Source organism: Callithrix jacchus, chromosome 22 (assembly GCF_049354715.1).
Source record: "Callithrix jacchus isolate 240 chromosome 22, calJac240_pri, whole genome shotgun sequence".
In the NCBI taxonomy this organism is placed as follows: domain Eukaryota; kingdom Metazoa; phylum Chordata; class Mammalia; order Primates; family Cebidae; genus Callithrix; species Callithrix jacchus.
This window is the reverse complement of record NC_133523.1, coordinates 42,065,152-42,072,762: the sequence shown is the minus strand read 5'-3', so window position 1 is coordinate 42,072,762 and position 7,611 is coordinate 42,065,152. Positions and strand designations below refer to the sequence as shown.

At 39.5% G+C, this 7,611-nt stretch overlaps 1 pseudogene; it reads left to right on the top strand.

The window, feature by feature from the left end:
- The first annotated feature begins 3,310 nt into the window (after positions 1–3,310).
- On the top strand, positions 3,311–4,710 carry LOC100400379 (cold shock domain-containing protein E1 pseudogene; annotated as a pseudogene).
- The last annotated feature ends 2,901 nt before the right edge of the window (positions 4,711–7,611 follow it).

Below are 7,611 nucleotides of genomic sequence, written 5' to 3'. Positions count from 1 at the left end.
CATCGATACCGAGTTTATTGAGGGTTTGTAGCATAAAGGGCTGTTGAATTTTGTCAAATGCCTTCTCTGCGTCAATTGAGATAATCATGTGGTTTTTGTTTTTGGTTCTGTTTATGTGGTGAATTACGTTTATAGACTTGCGTATGTTGAACCAGCCTTGCATCCCCGGGATAAATCCTACTTGATCATGGTGAATAAGTTTTTTGATTTGCTGTTGCATTCGGCTTGCCAATATTTTATTGAAGATTTTTGCATCTATGTTCATCATGGATATTGGCCTGAAGTTTTCTTTTCTTGTTGGGTCTCTGCCGGGTTTTGGTATCAGGATGATGTTGGTCTCGTAAAATGATTTGGGAAGTATTCCCTCTTTTTGGATTGTTTGAAATAGTTTTAGAAGAAATGGTACCAGCTCCTCTTTGTGTGTCTGGTAGAATTCGGCTGTGAACCCGTCTGGATCTGGGCTTTTTTTGTGTGGTAGGCTCTTAATTGTTGCCTCGACTTCTGACCTTGTTATTGGTCTATTCATAGTTTCAGCTTCCTCCTGGTTTAGGCTTGGGAGGATGCAGGAGTCCAGGAATTTATCCATTTCTTCCAGGTTTACTAGTTTATGTGCATAGAGTTGTTTGTAATATTCTCTGATGATGGTTTGAATTTCTGTGGAGTCTGTGGTGATTTCCCCTTTATCATTTTTTATTGCATCTATTTGGTTGTTCTCTCTTTTCTTTTTAATCAATCTGGCTAGTGGTCTGTCTATTTTGTTGATCTTTTCAAAAAACCAGCTCTTGGATTTCACATTTTCTTTATCAATTTATTGACTGATAGAAATTTGAGCTGGTTTCATATTTTTGAAATTATGGATTGTGCTGCCATATACATGTGTGTGCAGGTATCTTGTTCGTAGAATGACTTTGCTTCCTCTGGGTAGATGCTCAGAAGTGGGACCCCTGGATAAAGTGGTAGATCTACTGTTAGTTCTTTAAGGACTCTTCACGTGGTTTTCCGTAGTGGTTTTAGTAGTTTACATTCCCACCAGCTTTGTCCAAGTGTTCCCTTTTCACCACATCCAGATCCATTATTTCTTAATTCCTTGATTATGGCCATCCTTTCAAGAGTGAGGTGGGATTGCATTGTGGTTTTGATTTACATTTCCCTGATGAGTGATTTTGAGCACTTTTTTTCACGTTTGCTGGCCATTTTTAGATCTTCTTTTGAGAATTGTCTATTCATGTTTTTTTTTATTGCATTTTAAGTTTTGGGGTACATGTGAAGAACATGCAAGATAGTTGCATAGGTACACACGTGGCAGTGTGATTTGCTGCCTTCCTTCCCTTCACCTGTATCTGGCACTTCTCCCCATGCTATCTCTCCCCAACTCCCCACCCCCGCTGTCCCTCCCCTTTTCCTCCCAAGAGACCCCAGTGTGTAGTGCTCCCCTCCCTGTGTCCATGTGTTTTCATTGTTCAACACCCACCTATGAGTGAGAACATGCTGTATTTTATTTTCTGTTCTTGTGTCAGTTTGCTAAGAATGATGGTCTCCAGGTTCATCCATGTCCCTAAAAAGGACATGAACTCATCGTTTTTTATGGCTGCATAATATTCCATGGTGTATATGTGCCACATTTTCCCTGTACAGTCTATCATCGATGGACATTTGTTTTGGTTCCAGGTCTTTGCTATTGTAAACAGTGCTGCAATGAACATTCTTGTGCATATGTCCTTATAGTAGAATGATTTATAATCCTTTGGATATATACCCAGTAATGGGATTGCCGGGTCAAATGGAATTTCTATTTCTAGGTCCTTGAGGAATCGCCACACTGTCTTCCACAATGGTTGAACTAATTTACACTCTATTCATGTTTTTAGCTCAGATTAGGATGGGATTGTTCCTGTCACAATGCATTTTGAACATGGCTGTTTTAAATTCAGATTCTACTGACTTTGGGTCTTACATTTCATGAGTAGATCAGATGCAATGTAAAGGGAAGCAAGGGGAGCCCTGGTGGGGGAGGTCTACAGATGCGCCCCATGGACACAGAATAGGACATGAATCATGATGTGATCATACTTGAGACGTCTCAGATAGAGCTCAACCTAGATTCTGTAAAATGATTGAGAAGAGTTCATGCTGAAAATGATTGGAGTAGATGGTGTTTTTCTTAATGTTAGCAGACGCCCTTAGGGCAGAGATACCGAGTGGGGTCCCAGGGACTTCTAGAAGCTGTTGATGCTCTGCTTCTTGATCTGGGTGTGGGTTTACCTGGTAGTGTACACTGTAAAGATTCAGGATTTGTTTTAATTCTGTACGTTTACCATTTTTGCTGTACTTCAAAACTGGCAAAGAAAAAAACTAAACGGCAAAATATTACCAAGGACTTTTGAAGAAGGGAGTGCTTAATGATGAAGCTTCAGTTGGATATGAAATATTTTCAAAAGAAAAATTTCCAATTGTCTCGGTCAAAGAGATGAAGCCCCATTGAACAAGAAGACATACCATTGACCACAAATGTGTCAGCATAACCCTGATAAGGTATGGGTGTCCTTATGGGTGGATTTATGCAAACACGAGACACATACCAAAGAATTCTAGTCCAGGTAAAGGCGTGAATCTCCAAGTACTTTGAAACTCTCAATCTGCACTACTCTTTATAGCTCTTACCATCCATACATATATTTTTTCTATAGCATGAACATTCTATAACTCTCTCTAGTTATTGTGTTCTGTATGTTTAGGTCACTGATAAACATCCAACCCCTAAAATACTGCCTGGAATATGTGAGGTGGACAAATATATTTGTTGAATGAATTTTAAAAAGTTGCTTAGAGCAGTGCAGTTTGACAGAAATATAATGCAAAGTCTAGATGCAATTTTACATATTTCAATAGTTGCATTAAAAGGAGCAGAAAACAAGCAGAAAAACTAAATTATATGTAATATGCCATTTAATCCCCAAATTAATGCTTGAACATATAATCAATGTAACAATTGCATATATGATACTTACGTATGATTATTTATAGTAAGACTTTATAATCTCTTTTAATGAAACATGTCAATTCAAACATGTCACATTCCGATTGCCCAAAAACTGCAGGATTTTTCTTAATATAAATCATTATTGAGACTCGTCTGTTGCAGAAGAAGTGTGTCTCCCTTTGAAGACAAAGATACATAATCCAAGGTGACCCTGATGGAAGGTGACCATGTTAGGTTTAATATCTCGACAGACTGACGTGACAAATTAGAACAAGCAAGCCATATAGAAGTTCTGTCAAATACATTTCAGTCACTAATGAAGCCCAAGAAATGGGTGTGGTTGCTGCCATGAGAGACGGCTTTGGTTTCATCAAGTGTGTGCATCATGATGTTCGCATGTTCTTCCACTTAGGTGAAGTTCTGCATGGCAACCAGCTCCATGTTGCAGATGAAGTAGAGTTTACTGTGGTTCCTGTTAAGCTCTCTGCTCAGACAAATCATGCATATTGTGATTTACAAACTTCCCAAGGGCATGCTTTCATTTCATTTCCATTCTGGTTGCCATTTTCTGGGCAGGCAGAAGCCACTTTTCCAACCCTACAACCACGAGCCTAAAGAAAGGCAAAGAGAAGGAGGCCGAGTTTGGCATTATTGCTTATGATGAGTCTGGGATGAAACTGACTATTGCTTTTCAAGCCAAGGATGTGGAAGGATCTGCTTCTCCTCAAACAGGAGATAAGCTTGAATTTAGTATTAGTGACAAACAGAGGCCTGGACAGCAGGTTGCAACCTGTGTGTGACTTTTACGTCATAATTCTAACTTGAAGAGGCTCCTGGGTTATGTAGCATCTCTGAAGGATAATTTTGGATTTATTGAAATAGCCAATCATGATGAGGAAATCTTTTTCCATTCTGGTGAGTTCTCTGGTGATGCTGATAGCCTGAGACTGGGGGACATGGTCGAGTATAGCTTGTCCAAAGGCAAAGGCAACAAAGTCAGTGCAGAAAAAGTGAACAAAACACACTCAGTGAATGGCTTTCTTGAGGAAGCTGATCTCATCATTTACTGTGGCAAAGTCACTCGCCTGCTGAGGAGTTTTGATGCGAGACAGACTGAGTACAAGCAATGATTGAGACTGTGGAGGAGGGGGATATGGAAGGTGAGGTCTGTACATTTTACATCATTGGGATGGCCCACAAAGGGGGTGGATGGCATGCAGAAGGGATGGCATCAAGTTCCAGTTGTATGTCCTGGGCCAAAATGCACAAACTATGTCTTCCAACATCACACCCCTGTGTAGGGCCACAGTGGAATTGTGAAAGATCAGTTTAGCTTCATTCACTATGAAGTAGGAGATAGCAGGAAGCTCTGTTTCCATGTGAAAGAAGTTCAGGATGGCATTGGGCTACAGGCAGGAGATGAGGTGGAGTTCTCAGTGATTCTTACTCCATGCACTGGCAAGTGCAGCGTCTGTAATGTTTGGTGAGTCTGTGAGGGCCCCAAGGCTGTGGCAGCTCCTCGACCTGATCGGTTGGTCAGTGGCTTGAAGAACATTACCCTGGATGATGCCAGTGTTCCTTGCCTAACGGTTCTGCATCAGCTAAAGGGACCAGGCAACTCAGTGGTGTTTGGTGCAGAAAGAAAGATCCATCAAGCTGGTGTCTTTGGCTACCCACATCCACAAAGCACATATGAATCTACTGTGATCAAGTTTGGGGGAATCTGGTGACGGGCTCTGAATATCTCCCTCCTCATCCATCCCGAAATCTGGAATACTTATTCTATTGAGCTGTTACACCAGTTTTAACACCTTATGTTATGTTTTTAAAAAATAAATTTAAGAACACCATTCCATTTATTTATTTATGTTTAATTTTTTTGGTGTCGTTTTCTATTTATTATTTTTAAAATTTTACTATTATATTTTTAATTATGAGTACATGTACAGAACTTGCAAGTTTGTTACATGTGCCATGGTGGTTTGCTGCATCCATCACCCCGTCATCTACATTAGGCATTTCTTTTAATGCTATCCCTCCCCTAGTCCCTCAGCCCCCAACAGGCCACAGTGTTTGGTGTTCCCCTCTCTGTGTCCTTGTGTTTTCATTGTTCAACTTCCGCTTATGAGTGACACCATGTGGTGTTTGGTTTTCTGTTCTTGTGTTATTTTGCTGAGAATGATGGTTTCCAGCTTCATCTATGTCCCTGCAAAATAAATGAACTTATCACTTTTTATGGCTGCACAGTATTCCATGGTGCATATGTGCCACATTTTAAGAAAACCATTTAAAAATAATGCACAGCTGCAGCCTGGAAACCTTAAGATGGTGCCCCATGGTATCAATTTTGAGAGATTTATTTGGTGCATTTAATGCAATAGTAATTGCAGAATCCACTTTGCCTGTAACAGTGAAAAATACAGACTGTTACCTTGTTAGCCCTCTGAAATTTTGCACTTGATATTCATTATATACTCTTCCTTCATTAATTACTTCTGGCAAGATGTTCTGCCTTAGTACTCGGCTGCATTGTTTTCCTTTTTCTTCCTGTTCATTATGCTTTAATTCTGAGGACCATATGAGGGCACAATATATTATCTTTAAAAAATTACCAAAATTTGTGTAGGCAAACCATTTCTTAAAGTTGAGGGCCACATTTTAAAATGTTCTTTTTCATATCATTTACAATCTTATCACAATCCACTTAAAGAAGTTTGGTTATATTTTCAGTGAAAATTATCTTCCAGAGTAGTTTTTTTTTTCCCCCTGGGATGGAGGAAACTTTACTACAATTAGTAAGTATGCTGCAGAATTTCACGCAAAGGAGTAGAGCCAGCAGTTGATAACGTAAACATATTTAAAAGTGACAAAAACGAAGGCACAGACCTGCTGCTGCTTAGATCACTGCAGCTTTTAGGACCCAGTTTGTTCGCTGATTTAAAAACAAAACAAAACAAAACAAAAATAAAGAGTTGTGCCTGAAAAAAGAAAACCCAAATAGTAACTTGAACATTTAATCAGTGTGAAAATTGTTTATACGATACTTATGTATGATTATTCATAGTAAGAGTTTATCATCTCTTTTAAAAATGTATGAAGTGTGTCAATTAAAGGTAGTCACATTCCAATTGCCCAATTGATGGATTTTTTTCTTCTTCATATACATTATTATTGAGACTCTTCTGTTGCAGAAGTGTGAGGCATCAAATTGTGATTGAATGCTCTTTGAGAAATGATAATTTCCATCTTAGAAGTGAAATATATTGAGAAATTATTTTATTATTTTTCACCAAGATAAACGGGCAGATAGTTGGGTAGCATGAGGAAATAACTTCACTAATCATCTGCAGTCTCAGGCTTTTCTCGGTCATATAATACGAATAGAAGGCCATGAAGGCATTTAAGCAATAAAAGAATGTGAAGCAACCGACCAGCAGAAGGATGGTGTGGGTGGCTCTGTGTTCGGGAGATGGCTGGGAAGAAAGGCCGGGGCTGTGCAGATGCTGGGCTCTCCTGTGGTGTCTGTGGAGGAGGCTCACCATGTAGATGCTGGTCCCGACCACGAGGAATACAAACAGGAGATCCCAAGCCAGTATGATGGTTGTATGTAACACTGAAGGGTGGAGTGCCATGTGCCCAGTGTGACAGTAGACTTGAGAATACCCACGACCAACATGAGTGAAATTGCGTCTGGCTTCTACACGTTCAATAATTTTGATGTAGATCAGCATGTTCATGACCCAGAAGAAAAGGAAGGAAGGGAAAATGCAGGTAGAGAGTTTAGGTTTAAGCCAGGCCCATTTAGAATGACTGGGGCTGATGGTGATGGCTTGAAATGTACTCAGGAGAGTGGTGGTGCAGATGGAAAGAGCCCGGGAAACTGTATAGATACAAAACTGCTTTGCAGCCAACATCATCCAAGAAATGTCTCACTCCAAAGGATGTCATGACATCTGGGATCAATGTGAACATGATATTGAAAACATTAACCCATGTGAGGTGCATAGAAATCAAATGGATGGGCTTCCTCAAGTGAGAGTGAATGAAAAATATGTACACATAAAACAAAAAGGGCAGTGAGTTCCCCACAACACCAACACCAATCTGAGCTATGAGGAAAAACGCCAAAATTTTGTTAGGTAGAAATAGTATTTTCATGAAATTTAGATGTTCTACTTAGGTAAGCTACTGCTCACTGAAGACTAAAGAGAATGTATTTTAATATAATAAATAGTGCAGTCTGTGAAAGAATGTAATCATGAACAGATCAGTATGAAGAGAGGGTGTGAAAATGTCCAACTCCTCTGTATTTCAGTCCCAGAAAAGGCACATCCAGGCACTGACTCTGGAGATTCTTGAGAACCTTGGAATACAGAAGTAAATCTTAAGAAGGTGGAATTGAAAGGCTTACACCCAGCACTAAGTGTATTACCCAAGAGGACATGCTGGCATGTATCCAAGATAAATTAGAATTTATGGCATTTTTCTTCAGAGTATCAGACTGCATTTTATATCAAAAACAAGTTTGAATATTCTAACCTTTTTAAAGAACATTATGCCTCTAACACACAACGAGCAGCATGCATATGCAAACTTCTTTTTTATAGTTTTGGCATGATACATAGCCCTTC